Source organism: Quercus robur, chromosome 10 (assembly GCF_932294415.1).
Source record: "Quercus robur chromosome 10, dhQueRobu3.1, whole genome shotgun sequence".
NCBI lineage: Eukaryota > Viridiplantae > Streptophyta > Magnoliopsida > Fagales > Fagaceae > Quercus > Quercus robur.
In genome coordinates, this window is record NC_065543.1 from 7,791,579 (window position 1) to 7,807,211 (window position 15,633).

A 15,633-nucleotide genomic window follows, 5' to 3' on the forward strand; every position below is an offset into this window, starting at 1 on the left:
TATTTCCTTTGTCTTCTTCAACGCGTTCATTTATAACTGAGTGCCGTATAGTACTGAATCTGTCCCATGCAATTTCGAAATTGAAATGTTTTATGTGTATATTTAGTATATATATGCATGCCTGTGGATTCCGAGGACAAAAAAGAAGAAGAAGGAGGAGGAGGAGGAGAAAGAGAAGAAGAAAGAATGGTTTATAAACTTGATTGAATAAATGAATTTTATTTTTCATTTACATTGTTTCAAATTCTTCTAGCTATTTTAGAAGACGCTACGGTATATCTGGGCCAAGAAAAAGAATAAAAATAAAAGTATTAAAGAAACACAAAACCAATGTATGTATATATTTTTTTTGGGTAAATCTGTATAATACTTTTCTATTTCACAACTTGAATGAACTAGTGACCTTCACCACCAGGACTAGGTCCCGATGGCAACCTTTGAAGCCAATACGACATGAAGTCCTTTGCCTTCACATAAATTGGGGAATCTGTCTGGAGGCTATTAGCATTGCCAAAATCCTCAGATAACACCCTTGTTGCTTCAACACCACCATGGCTTAAAATGGCCACACAGATAACAAAAATGATCAAAAGGGTGCTTGTATTTCTGAAATTCATCTTGGTGTTTTTTGGTCAAAATAAGCGGTGTGGGAACTAGAAAAAGGTTTTGTATTCTTTAACAAGAGCTTTCAGCTAAATGCTTGTGAATGTGTGTGACAAACTATGAATTATGTGAAGGTATATATATAGGCGCTAGAGTCTGTTCCCTGTGTGGGTTTTGGTGGGCTTTTTAGAGCTACGTGTTGTGTTGACGAGGGCATTTTGAAAGGGTTATGCACCTTTTCTTTTTTCTTTTTTGAGAGTGGGTCATGCACGTTAAGGCTGAAAAATAGCAATGAGGGACTTTGGTTTTGCTTGGTAAAGTGGAAACATGTGATTCCATATACGAATTTGTCAACGGCTAAAAGTTTGAATATATTATTCCATGTATGAAGTTATAAACCATTAAGTCAATATTGGTGTAGGGAACTATTGGTCATTCTACTTCATGGCAGAGCTGAAATTTGATGTGAGTGACTTTAATTGTTAATTCAGTCCGAGTTTCAGAAAAATTGAATGGACTTCATCGCTAGTCATGTTATTTGCTCCTTGATTTTGAATGGATATGCGTTTTAAGAAAACACCTAGTTGCGTGTTGGATTTTTAAGCATTTTGCCGTTTTTTATTGTCCTAAAATACAATAGGGAAAAAAAATAATATATATATATATATCAAATGATTCATTTCCGGGATGTTATATACAGTGTCGGCTTAACTATTTAGGCCATTTAGGTAATGGAGTGCCATGAGCGAGGCTCTTAAATAAAAGAAGGCCAACTTTATTAACTAATATATAATATAATTTACTTATTTATCTTACATTGTGGATATTTTAATTAAAATTAATTCACCTCGAAAAAAAATATATTAAGAGCCCTCTTTATTGGCTAAAAGAATGCATTATCTATTAAAACGTGAAGATAGATAGTATCAAAAACAAAAGTAAATAAACACAAAAAATAATAATAATAAATAAATAAACATGAAGAGAGGAAAATAAGTCCCCCACAATATTCAAAACACAAAAAGCATATTACTAACAATTGTTGTTATAATTAAATGTGCAAAAAGAAGATTTTCTTAAAATTAATAAAATTTTATTTAGGATCAATTTATGTCACAAGAAAGATTAAATGAATTATTCATATTATCAATTCAAAATAAAATATTAGTGGAACTTGAATATAGAAATCTAATTAGAAAATTAATTTACATCTCAAACACAAAAAAATAAATTTTAAATGAAAAAAATTATGTTGAAGGTTAAATAAATACTATCCACTCCTTTTTTTAATTTCTTTTTAAGTATCCTTCATTCTATAAATATCCTTATATTCTCTCATTTTCTCACTAAAAATCTCTCAAATTCAAACTCAATTCTCTAACTCTCTAGACTATTCTTATTTCTCATTAAGAGCTCTTAGAATAATAGTCTTATATTTTTAGTTGATTTCATTTATATAAATACAAGTATCAAATACAAATGGCTACTAAGTAGTCCACCACATTACCAACAGTCCACTTGAAGATAACAGATAACAATTAGTTGTAAAATTTACGTAACAAGTTATTCCATTTTTGTTTAGAGAAAAATATTTGATATTCAAATGCAAATGGATTGAGAATGGCAAATGATAGATAAGTGTGTAATGGCAAACTTAGTTGGGATGTACATATTTTTGTGGACACCGCCAATTGATCGCAAGGAAGTCAATACCGTACTGGAGTTTGTATCGGTTTGGCCAGCGGTACAATATATTTTGGGTATTGGTCAATACAAGTGTACCGTTTTGGGTTTATTGCATTCTATATAAATATTATATATTTAAATTAATATATTTAATAAAAGGGAAAAGTTTTTTTTTTTTTTTTTTTAAAAAAGCCAAATCCCTTTTTTTTTTTAATCCATACGGTATATTTCATAAAAAAAGAAAAATCCATATTATATAGGTATATATAGTTTTTTATTAGTCTGACAGTGGAAATAACTCTAATGAACTTCAAATGCTTATGCCATTTAAAAATAAAAATAAAAACTACTGTTTGGATTTGACCATCTAATAGAAATTTGAAACGTGAGGCTCTATTTACTAAAAAAAAAAAAAAAAAAAAAAAACGTGATACTCCCTCCGTCACTCTTTAATCTTGTTGCTATCCTCATTTAATTTTCAACAACGGCCACCTACCTCCACTCTCTTTCCCTCTACATTTGGTCTTCTACTCCTCTTCTCTCATTATCTTCTATTTACCCTACATAGATCAAATCTAAACAGATGCTCTACATCTCTCTTTTTGTTGCATAATATTTGGCATTTGGCACACCAAACACCAAAAAACATCTCTCATGAGATGTTCTAAATCTCAAAAAATTTGGCACACATGAACAGTACGCTCTTAAATATGAAAGCGAACGGATATATGTGCTATAATTTTAATGAATTTTTTATTCTTTTCTCTCTCATCTCTCACAGTCTCTGTTAGTCTCTTCCTCCTTTTTTTTTCTCAAACACCGATCCTATCTCTCAAGTCTCATCCCCTCATATTTTCTTCCTCAGCATCAGTTCTCTTCCACACCCATGCCCCCACCGACGCATCACTTCCACGCCGATCTCTCTCTAGCTGTGGTTTTTCTTTTTTTCTTTTTTTTTTCTTTTTTTTTTTTTTGGCTATGGTTTGATGGGTGGGTTGGGCAATGGGTGGCTCCAGATGGTCAGATCAGTGGTGGGTGGGTTCGGTGTGGGCAGATCAGTGTCCACCACGTAGCACCGTCCATCTCACACTCTCAGATCAGATCACCTTGGTTTTTTTTTGTTTTTTGTTTTTTTTTTTTTTTTGGTGGATGTGGGTTGAGTTTCATGGGTTGTAATGGGTTGATGTTGGTGGGTTATGGCGGTGGGTGGGCTGATTTTCATGGATTGTGATGGCTGATGTTGGTGGGCTATGGCGGTGGGTGTGGGTTGATTTTGGATTTTAGCTATGGTGGTCGGTGGTTGTGGGTTGGTTGGTTGATTTTGGGTTTTGGTTGTGGTTGTCGGTGGTGGCCTACTATGGGCAGTGGTGGTGGTGGTGTGCTATGGGCAGTGGTGGTGAGGGGCTATGCAGTATATATTACTGTTTGAAGTTTTTTTTTTTTTTTTTTTAATGATATTTTAATGTGATGTATATATTATTTTAATGTATGGGATTGAAGAATAGAACATCTGATAAATGAGATGTTGTAAAATGATGTGGTAAAATAGTAAAGTAGGTTTTTGGTGTGTCAAAATGGCATTTTTTATATAACAACTAATGAGAATGCTTTGAAGATTTAAGAACATACGACATTGAAAACGGATCAACTACAACTCTCTCTCTCTCTCTCTCTCTCTCAACATTGTGCTGAGAAATTGAAGAATTTTGTTTTGGTCCGATATGAATTTATTGGCCGAAATTTGATATAAATCTCCGGTATAGCCGAAACGACCCGGTAAGGCCAGTATTTAAATCAAAACGTAACTACCCTGTTTTTGTATTGGTGCAGGTACCAATACGACAAATTCCGACTATAACGGCCGGTACGATACGAAATTGACTTGTTTGATTGATCGACGCCCTTTCGGAAGGGTCTTTAGAGAGATATAAATTTTAAAAAATAAATAAATAAAGAGAAAAAGAAAATAGAGTGAGGTTGTTTTGAGAGTTTTTATTTGGAAATCATAGATCTCATTGCATGGTTGCATGGGTTATTACTAAAAGGAGTGATGATCTACAAACGTCATAACAAAAAGATCTCGTTGCATGGTTTAACTTGAAAATTAAAGAGATTGACCTGTTGAGTACAGTCATGATACAAAGAATTTACTCATAATATCAATGGTCTTTTTGTCTCTATATCAATTATCGTATATTTTCCTCACCAAAAGTTTAATCCATTAGAGACATGATGCATGGTACCGAGATTGTGTTAACCTATTAGAAAAAGAATTATATATATGGGACCTGGGTCATTAAAAAAAAAAACAAATATTATTACAACACTTCCCAATGAAAGAGAAAAAAAATAGCTGTGGGTTCCAGTTAATTAGCTCAACTGATAAAATCTCTGATGGTTGAATAAGAGATCTAAAGTTCAATCTTCGTTTACACTAAAAACCAATTAGTATCTTGGTCTAATGATCATAAAAAGTTATCATTAGGAGCAAACGGCATAAATCGTGAAACTCTCTTCAAAAAAAAAAATTGTTAAGAGGAAAACAATAATATTGATCTCATTTCATTGATCATTTTGGATAAATTATATTTACTGTTTATTGTTTCCTTTGTCTTCTTCAATGCGTTCATTTCTAAGAAGAACAATGGGTTATGAAATTGATTGTATAAATGAATTTTATTTTTCATTTACATTTTTTCGTATTCTTCTAGCTATTTTAGCAAAAGCTACAGTAAACTGGACCAAGAAAAAGAATAAAAAATAAAGTACAAAAAAAACACAAAAACAATGTATGCTTTTTTGGGTATATTTGTATAACACATTTCTATTTCACAACTTGAATCAATTAGTGACCCTCTCCAGGGCTTGGTCCGCTTGGCAACCTTTGAAGCCAATACGCCATAATGTCCTTTGCCCTCACATAAATAGGGGAACCTGCCTCGAGGCTATTAGCATTGCCAAAATCCTCAGATAACACCCTTGTTGCTTCAACACCACCACGGCCTAAAATAGACACACAGATAACAAAAATGATCACAAGGGTGCTTGTTTTTCTGAAATTCATATTGGTTTCTTGGGTCAAAATAAGCGCTGTGGGGACTAGAAAAAGGTTTTGTATTCTTTGAAAAGAGCTTTTAGCTAAATGCTTGTGGATGTATGTGACAAACTATGAATTATGTGAAGGTATATATAGGCGCCAAAGTCTGTACCCTGTGGGTTTTGGTGGGCTTTTTATTGCTACGTGTTGACGAGGGAATTTTGAAAGGGACATGCACGTAAGGCTGAAAAATAGTAATGAGGGACTTTGGTTTTGCTTGGTAAAGTAAAAACATGTGATCCCATGTACGAATTTGTCAACGGCTAAAAGTTTGAACTGCCATTTTCATGATATATATGAAGTTATGAACCATTAAGTCAATTTTGGTGTAGGGAACTATCGATCATTCTACTTCATTGCAGAGCTGAAATTTCATATGAGTGACTTTAATTGTTAATTCAGTCCAATTAAAGGTTCAGAAAAATTGAATGGACTTCATCGCTAGTCATGTTCTTTGCTCTTTGATTTTGAATGGATGTGTTTTAAGAAACCGCCTAGTTGCGTGTTGGATTTTTAAGCATTTTGCCGTGTTTTTATGTCCTCAAATACAGTAGGGAAAAAAAATCAAATGATTCATTTCCGGGATTTATATATGGTGTCGGCTTAACTAATTAGGCCATTTAGGTAATGGAGTGCCATGAGGCTCTTAAATAAAAGAAGGTCAAATTTGTAAACTAATATAATATAATTTACTTATTTATCTTACATAGTGGATATTTTAATTAAGATTACTTCACATAGAAAAAAGTATTAAGAGCCCCCTTTATTGGCTAAAAGAATGTATTATCTATTAAAACATGAAGATAGATAGTATCAAAAACAAAAGTGAATAAACACCCAAAAATAAATAAACATGAAGAGAGGAAAATAAGTCCCCCACAATATTCAAAACACGAAAGCATTTTCTTGTTAAAATGTGATGAGAGAAGATTAAGGTCTCATTATATCGCTTACAGAATATTACTAACAATAGTTGTTATAATTAAATATGCAAAAAGAAGATTTTATTAAAATTAATAAAATTTTACTTGAGATCAATTATGTCACAAGAAAGGTTAAATGAATTATTCTATTTATCAATTCAAAATGAAATATTAGTGGAACTTTAATATAGAAATCTGATTATAGTAAATTAATTTACATCTCAAACACATACAAAATATATATATATATATATATTTAAATGAAAAAAGTATGTCGAAAGTTAAATAAATATTATTCTTGCCTCTTTTAAATTTCTTTTTAAGTATCCTAAATTCTATAAATGCCCTTATATTTCCCTCATTTTCTCACTAAAAATCTCTCCAATTCAAACTCAATTCTCAAGCTCTCTAGACTATTCTTATTTCTCATTAAGAGCTCTTAGAATAATAGTCTTATATTTTTAGTTGATTTCATTTATATAAATACAAGTATCAAATACAAATGGGTACTAAGTAGTCCACCACATTACCAACAGTCCACTTGAAGATAACATTTAACAATTGTAAAATTTATGTAACAAGTTATTCCATTTCTGTTAGAGAAAAATATTTGATATTCAAATACAAATGGATTGAGAATGGCAAATAATAGATAAGTGTGTAATGGCAAACTTAGTTGGGATGTACATATTTTTGTGGATGCCGCCAATTGACGCCCCTTCAGGAGGGTCTTTAGAGAGTTATAAATAAATAAATAAAAGAAAAAGAAAAAGAAAATTGAAAGAGGTTGTTTTGAGAGTTTTTATTTGGAAATCATAGGTCTCATTGCATGGTTGCATGGTTTCTTACTAAAAGGAGTGATTATCTACAAACGTCATAACAAAAAGATCTCGTTGCATGGTTTAACTTGAAAATTAAAGAGATTGACCTATTGAGTACAGTCATGATAAGAAGAATTTACTCATGATATCAATGGTCTTTTTGTCTTTATATCAATTATCGTATATTTTCCCCACCAAAAGTTTAATCCATTAGAGACATGATGCATGGTACCGAGATTGTGTTAACCTATTAGAAAAAGAATTTTATATATAGGACCTGGGTCGTTTAAAAAATAAATATTATTACAAACTTCCCAATGAAAAAGAAAAAAATAGTTGTGGGTTCCGGTTAATTAGCTCAACTGGTAAAGTTTCTAATGGTTGAATAAGAGATCTGAGATTCAATCCCCGCTTACACTAAAAACGGATTGGTGTCTTGGTCTGATAACAAAGAGCTATCATCAGGATCAAACGCCATAAATTGTGAAACTCTTAAAAAAATTTTAAAAAAAAAAGTTTTGAGGAAAACAATAATATTGATCTCTTTTCTTTGATCATTTTGGATAAATCATATTTATTGTCTATTTTTTCCTTTGTCTTCTTTAATAATAGGATTCAATTTAATTAAATTCTGTTACTCTCAATCTTGTAGTTCTTTAAGGGAACTAGGCCTCTATGGATTCTTCAAGGGAATCAACCTCCAATAGCATTTCAAGAGTAGTTATTCAATTGTATTATTCATCAATGGAAATCATATTACAATTTGAAGTGAACTTTATATCCTACTTACTAACTAATAAGGTACAACACATCTCAGCCTTAACTAACTAACTAATTAAGTGCAGCTCTTAATGCATCAACAATTAACCAACAACTTGTAACTAACTTTGTACAAGCATCCCCTGCCTCTCTGCCTCTCTGTATGTACAAGCCTTCCACTGCACTGCCCACACAGCAACACACTTCCCTACACCACACAAGCACCCTTCATTGCACTACCTAGCCATAGCTGCACCATATACCAATGCACCCTAATCAGAGTCCTAACACTACCCTCTCCTTTAAAGCACCTTGCCCACAAGGTGAGGGTAATAATTCTGCAATTTATGAAGAAATTCCCAAGTTGCATCAGCTGGAGATGAGCCTTCCTATTGAACCAAAACCTCATTAGCATCCTTATATCTTCTTAGCTGACATGGCCTTTGTTGCAAAATAGCCTTTGGTTCAACAGTGAGATGGCCCTGAGCATCTACTGGTGGAAGTGTTGGAATTGGGGTGACTATTTGCCCAATCTTAGCCTTCAAGCAAGAAACATGAAACACAGGATGGACCCCTGAAGTTGGAGGCAAATCAAGTTTATAAGCCACAGACCCTATCTTCTACAAAATTTGAAAAGGTGCAAAGAACTTAGGGGCTAACTTCCCCTACCTTGTTCCATCGAAAGGAGTGTTGTTTGAAGGGTTTTAGCCTTAGGAAAACCCAATCACCCACCTCAAAGCTCCTCTATTGCCTAAGCTTGTCAGCCTGCAACTTCATTTTGTCTTGAGCAACCACTAAGTTGCTCTTGAGAAGGCCCAAAATCTGTTGACTATTCAATAAGAATTCATCCACAGCTACAGCTTTAGTGAGGCCAAGAATGTAATCCAGTAATTTAGGGGATTGAAAACCATAAAGGGCTTCAAAAGGAGTCACTTTAGTGGCAACGTGGTAGCTAGTATTAAACCAGAACTCAGCTAAAGGTAACCACTCCACCCACTGTTTTGGCTTGTCCCTTGCAAATGCCTAAGATATTGCTAAAGACTTCTATTAACCACCTTAGACTGACCATCAGATTAAGGGTGATAGGGTGAGGACATAGCTAAGTCCACTCCTTGCAATCTAAACAGCTCCTCCTAAAATCTTGAAGTGAACACAAGATCCCTATCACTCACTATAGAAGTGGGCAGCCCATGTAGCTTGAGAATGTGATTCAAGAACAAGGTAGTCACCTTGACTACAGTGTAAGGGTGGGACAATGGAATGAAATGAGCATACTTAGTGAGTCTGTCCACCACCACCATCACCACATCTTGCTTCAGAGACTTAGGTAAGCTTTCCACAAAACCCATGCTTATGGAAGACCAAGGAGTATGAGGAATCTCCAAGGGTTGCAACAAACCAACTGGTTTACTAGTTTCATGTTTGATCCTTTGGCACAGCTCACAACCCTTTTAAATAATTCTTCAAATCCTTTTTCACTCCCTTCAAAACCAATTCCTTTTAGCCCTGTGAAAAGTCTTCAAGTAACCAGAATGTCCACCTAATGGACTGTCATGCACCAAACTCATCACCTTAGGCTTTAGATCACAATTAGATTCCAAGTAAATCCTACCTTTGTATCCATTCTGCTGACTGAACTTGCCAGCAACACTTGGATTAGTATGAAGTGTTTGTAGGATGGCTTGCACCTCAGCATCAGTTGAATAACTTGATTTCAATTCCTCAAGCCAAGTAGGATGGGGAAAAGAAATGAGGAATAAGCCACAATGATTGTCCAAGCAAAAAAAATTAAAGTCAAAATGATCATAATGGACCCTTTCAAAAATTGAAGATGCATCAGAACCAACTAAATCCGCCCTATTAAGCACAACAATAACAAGGGCCAATAATTCCTTCTCATAAGTGGATAAAATGAACATTCTTACCCTTCAAGGCTTAACTGTGGAAAGAAATAAGCCTCCCTTGCTGCATCAACACAGCTCACAACCCTTTTAAATAATTCTTTAAATCCTTCTTCACTCCCTTCAAAACCAATTCCTTTTACCCTGTGAAAAGTCTTCAAGTAACTAGAATGTCCACGTGGTGGACTGTCATGCACCAAACTCATCACCTTAGGCTTTAGATCACAATTAGAGCCTAAGTAAATCTTACCTTTGTATAACAAGAATCCATTCTACTGACTGAACTTGCCAACAACACTTGGATTAGTATGGAGTGTTTGTAGGATGGCTTGCACCTCAGCATCGGTTGAATAACTTGATTTCAATTTCTCAAGCCAAGTAGGGTGGGGAAAAGAAATGAGGAATAAGCCACAATGATTGTCCAAGCAAAAAAAATTAAAGTAAGAATGATCATAATGGACCCTTTCAAAAACTAAAGATGCATCAGAATCAACTAACTACACCTTATTAAGCACAACAATAACAAGGGCCAATAATTCCTTCTCATAAGTGGATAAATGAACACTCTTACCCTTCAAGGTTGACTATGGAAAGCAATAGGCGTCCCTTGCTACATCAACATAGCTCCAATCCCAAACCCAGAGGCATCACACTCTACCATAAAGGACAGAGAAAAATCAGGTAAGGCAAGGACAAGTGGATGAGAAACAGCCTACTTAAGGTTCTGAAATGCTTAGTCAGCTTGATTAGTCCAGTCAAAGGCATCCTTCTGGAGAAGATCAATCAATGGGGCAGTAATGGAACCATATCCTCTTATAAATTTCTTGTAGTAACCTGTTAAACCTAAGAATCCTCTTAAAGCTTTCATTGTTTTCGGAATAGGCCAATCCAACATAGCTTAAGTCTTCTTAGGATCTGTCCTCAAACCAAGGCGAGATATGATGTGCCCCAGATACTCTACCTCAAGGTAAGCAAAGGTGCATTTGCTTCTCTTGGCAAACAATTTGTGACCAAACAGAACTTCTAAGATTGATTTGAGATGCAAAACATGAATGGGCATATCTCTACTATATACAAGAATATCATCAAAAAATACAAGTACAAACTTCCTAAGGAAAGGCTCGAGCACATCATTCATGAGAGATTGAAATGTAGAAGGGGTATTAGTTAACCCAAAGGGCATTACCAAGAACTCATAATGGCCCTCATGAGTTCTAAAAGCTGTTTTCTCAACACCTTCCTCCTTCATTCTAATCTGATGATAACCAAGCCTCAAATCCAGCTTTGAGAACACCCAAGCACTACTCAATTCATCAAGAATCTCATCCACCACAGGAATAGGAAACTTATCCTTGACAGTGTCATTGTTAAGAGCTCTATAATCCACACACATCCTCCAACTACCATATGCCTTCCTAATTAATAGCATAGGTGAAGCAAAAGGACTTTGGCTATTTCTAATTGAACCAGACTCAAGTAAGTCCCTAACAATGTTTTCAATTTCAGTTTTCTAAGAGTATGGATACCTATAGGGTCTTTGACAAGTTGGTTGGGTACCTGGTTTGAGGATAATCTAGTGTTCATGCCCTCTACATGGAGGTAAACCCTTGGTTCCTCAATGACAGCGGCATACTCCTCAAGCAAGGTAGCACTTTTGAGGGAACTTCTTAAGCCTTGGACCTGTTAGCAACTTCAGTGGACACAATTTGCAATAACAATCCTTTAGTGATTGGCCATTTAATGAAATAATTTGCAACCTGAATCAAGGAACCAGTGGGCTTAAGACCCTGAAACCATATTTGTTTGTCTTGGTACATGAACCCCATCACCATTTACATGAAATCCCAATTGACAAGGCCAAGTGTACAAAGCCATTGAGTTCCCAACACCACATCACATCCCCCTAGAGTTAACATATGCAAATTCACATGGAACTCATTGCCTTGCATTTTGAGCAGTAAGTCCCTACATTCTCCCTTGATTCTAATCAGGTCACTATTAGCCACTTTAACCTCTAAGATTTTAATAGTATCCACAGCTAATTTCAAAGTCTTGACCAACATAGCATCAAGGAAATTGTGAGAGGTACCAGTATCCAAAAGAATCACCACCCAATGCCCTCTAATCTGACCCAGTACTCTTATAGTGCCTTGAGAAGGACTGCCCAACAATGCATACAAGGAAATAACAGCTTGATCCAACTAAAAATCTATAGTGACATCCACTTCCACAGCTTCCACTTGATTAACTTCTTGTACTTCATCAATCATGAATAGTTTGAGACCCTTGCACTTGTGTTTAGGCTGCCATTTCTCATCACAATAATAACAAAGGCCCTTCTTCCTTCTCTTTTCAATTTGAGTTGATGTAATCTTTTGTATAGGTACTTTGGTTGAAGATTCAGCTTTACTGTCATGCTTTTTCATTAGTGATTCTTGCCAATTAATCTTGCTAGACTCATGAAATGGCCTATAGACCTTCTTGCAAGTAAACAAATATTCCTCTTGAACCTTGGCTAAACCAAAAGTAGCACTCAATGTTCTCACAGCCAACCTTATTTCATCCCTCAACCCACTTAGGAAGCAACTGAGCTTATGAGACTTAGGTAAGTTTCTAATTCTATTACTCAACATCTCAAAATGACTCTTATAAGCAGCCACAGTGATAGTTCAACATAGTCAAGGTTTCCATAGGATCATCATATGATGAAGGTCCAAACCTGACTTGAATGACCCTAACAAATGTTTCCCAAGAATCCAATGATCTTTCACAATCTTGGAACCAAATCAATGCCTCATCATCAAGATGATAAGAAGCATTCGAAATCCTCTCTTCCTCAAGAATTTCATAATATCTAAAGAATTGGACAACTCTAGAAATCCAAGCAAAAAGATCACATCCACTAAATCTAGAGAACTCCAACCTAATAGGCTTAGGAATTAGAGCACCTACTTTAGGTCTTGGATGAGGATGGTGTGGCAACACCTCTACTTCAAGATGGTTTGGTTGAGGAGCAGGACCTTCTTGTGGACCATTTCATTATTGCACTACTGGAAGTCTCTCTTCAAACACAACTTGCAAGCCTCTGAAGTTGTTGTCCAAAGCTTCCAACCTTCGTGAAATCATCTCCTTGGTAGAGACATGATCATCAAATCTCTGTTGAACCAATGAATCGGTCTCAGTCAAAAGAGAGTATCTAGTTTCTTGCACCATGATTGAACTAGCTCTGATACCAAATTGATAGGACTCAATTGAATTAAATTCTGTTACTCTCAATCTTGTAGTTCTTTAAGGGAACTAGGCATACCGAATTGATAGGACTCAACAAATTAAATTCTGTTACTCTCAATTTTGTAGTTCTTCAAGGGAACTAGGCCTCCATGGATTCTTCAAGGGAATCAACCTCCAATAGCATTTCACGAATAGTTATTCAATTGTATTATTCATCAATGGAAATCATATTACAATTTGAAGTGAACTTTATATCCTACTTACTAACTAACAAGGTCCAACACATCTCAGCCTTAACTAACTAACTAACTAAGTACAACTCTTAATGCATCAACAATTAATCAACTACTTGTAACTAACTCTGTACAAGCATCCCCTGCCTCTTTGCCTCTCTGTATGTACAAGCCTTCCACTGCCCTGCCCACACAGCAACACAACAACACACTTCCTTGCACCACACAAGCACCCTTCACTGTACTACCTAGCCATAGCTGCACCATATAGCAATGCACCCCAATCAGAGTCCTAACATTCAACGCGTTCATTTCTAACTGAGTACCATATAGTACTGAATCTGTAGCATGCAATTTCGAAGTTGAAATTATTTGTGTATATTAGAATAATGGGTAATGAACTTGATTGAATAAAATGAATTTTATTTTTCATTTACATTTTTTCATACTCTTCTAGCTATTTTAGCAAAAGCTACAGTCCATTGGACCAAGAAGAAGAATAAAAAATATAAGTAAAAAAGAAACACAAAAACAATGTATTCTTTTTTGGGTATATTTGTATAAGACATTTCTATTTCACAACTTGAATCAATTAGTGACCCTCTCCAGGGCTTTGTCCGCTTGGCAACTGTTGGATTCTAAGACTTTAGATTTAAATGTATTAGAACTTCATTTTGTAATTTTGGCAAACCATGATCAAAATGTTTAGTCTTGTTTTAGATTTGCTCAAAGTGTTTTTAAGTGTAAAGTTGGAATCGAGTGTATTACAGGATTTACTATGTAAATCTACTTGGCTCGATCAATCGAAAATTAGACTCAATCGATCGAAGTTCATGCAGATTGTTTTTCTGTAGAATTTTCCAACTCAATCCAAGCCCGTTTTACGTGTAGGGTTTTATGTTTTGTCTTAAGTATAAAAGGGAAAACCCTAGCCACATTTTGAGGTGGCTCTTTGTGCTGTGTGTGTGAATCTTTTATGAGATCTAGAGGTGTTTGCCTTCACATACACTTAAGGTTTCCAATCTCAAGATTGATGTCGAGAGCTTGGTGATCAATTCAATTGTAGATTCAAGAGCTTAAAGATATACAAGCGGAGGTGCTTGTGTTTGCTGGGAATCCAATAAAGAAGTAGTCCGTGGACTCGGAGCTGCCACGTGGTCATGGTAGTAAGTTTCCTACTCGAGGTAGCAATAAGATGTTAGTAGTCTAAGTCGTTATTATATAAATTTCAATTCTTTCATAGTGGATTTGTTTTACCTTGAGGATAGCTAGGTTAAATCCTCCCGATTTTTTACCGGTTTGGTTTTCCTAGGTTATCATATTATTGTGTTCTTTATATTTCCACTGTTTTACAATGATATGATATATTTGTGTTAACCTAGATTTGTTTAATTTGACTAAATAATCACTTGGCTAATTAACTATGTTAATCTGGTTGTATTTTAAGGGATCTAAAAACCTATAGCAACCTTTGAAGCCAATACGCCATGATGTCCTTTGCCTTCACATAAATAGGGGAACCTATCTCGAGGCTATTAGCATTGCCAAAATCCTCAGATAACACCCTTGTTGCTTCAACACCACCATGGCTTAAAATAGCCACACAGATAACAAAAATGATCAAAAGGGTGCTTGTTTTTCTGAAATTCATCTTGGTTTTTTGGGTCAAAATAAGCGGTGTGGGGACTGGGGACTAGAAAAAGGTTTTGTATTCTTTGAAAAGAGTTTTTAGCTAAAAGCTTGTGGATGTGTGTGACAAACAATGAATTATGTGAAGGTATATATAGGCGACAAAGTCTGTACCCTGTGGGTTTTGGTGGGCTTTTTATTGCTTCGTTTTGGTGGGCTTTTTAAATCTGAAAAATAGCTAAAAGTTCTTTGGTTTTGCTTGGTAAACCGGAAACATGTGCTCCCATGTATAAATTTGTCAACTACTAAGGTTTGAATATACCATTTTATTTTTAACGGCCTTGTAATTGACATGAGCCAAGAAGTCAATATTATATTGGTGCAGAGAAATACTGGTCATTCTACTACATTGTAGAGCTGAAATTTGATATGGGTGACTTTTATTTTGTTGAAACTGAAAATTTTTTACTAAAAATATTGTAGGTAAAGATAAAAATTAGCTGAAATAGTATAATGAAATCAATAAATAATACTAAAAAGTGCAGTGAGACCTATAAATAACAGCACAAATAAGCTAAATAGTAAAATAAATTGGCAAAAATAATCATGTCAAACGGATACTTTAATTAAGTCCAAGGCTGAGAAAAATTGAATGGACTTCATCGTTAGTCATGTTCTTTGCTCCTTTTTTTGTTTTTGGCTGAGACATGTTTTTTGCTCCTTGATTTTGAATGGATATGTGTTTTAAGA

General features: G+C 34.9%; 1 long non-coding RNA gene across 1 annotated transcript; it reads right to left on the reverse strand.

Moving 5' to 3' along the window:
• Nucleotides 1-317: 317 nt before the first annotated feature.
• LOC126702854 (uncharacterized) lies at nt 318-14,936 on the reverse strand. Its single transcript, XR_007647864.1, has 2 exons — nt 14,724-14,936; nt 318-435 (listed from the first exon to the last, which is right to left on the reverse strand). It is a non-coding gene; the product is annotated as an uncharacterized LOC126702854 (long non-coding RNA).
• Between the last annotated feature and the right edge of the window lie 697 nt (nt 14,937-15,633).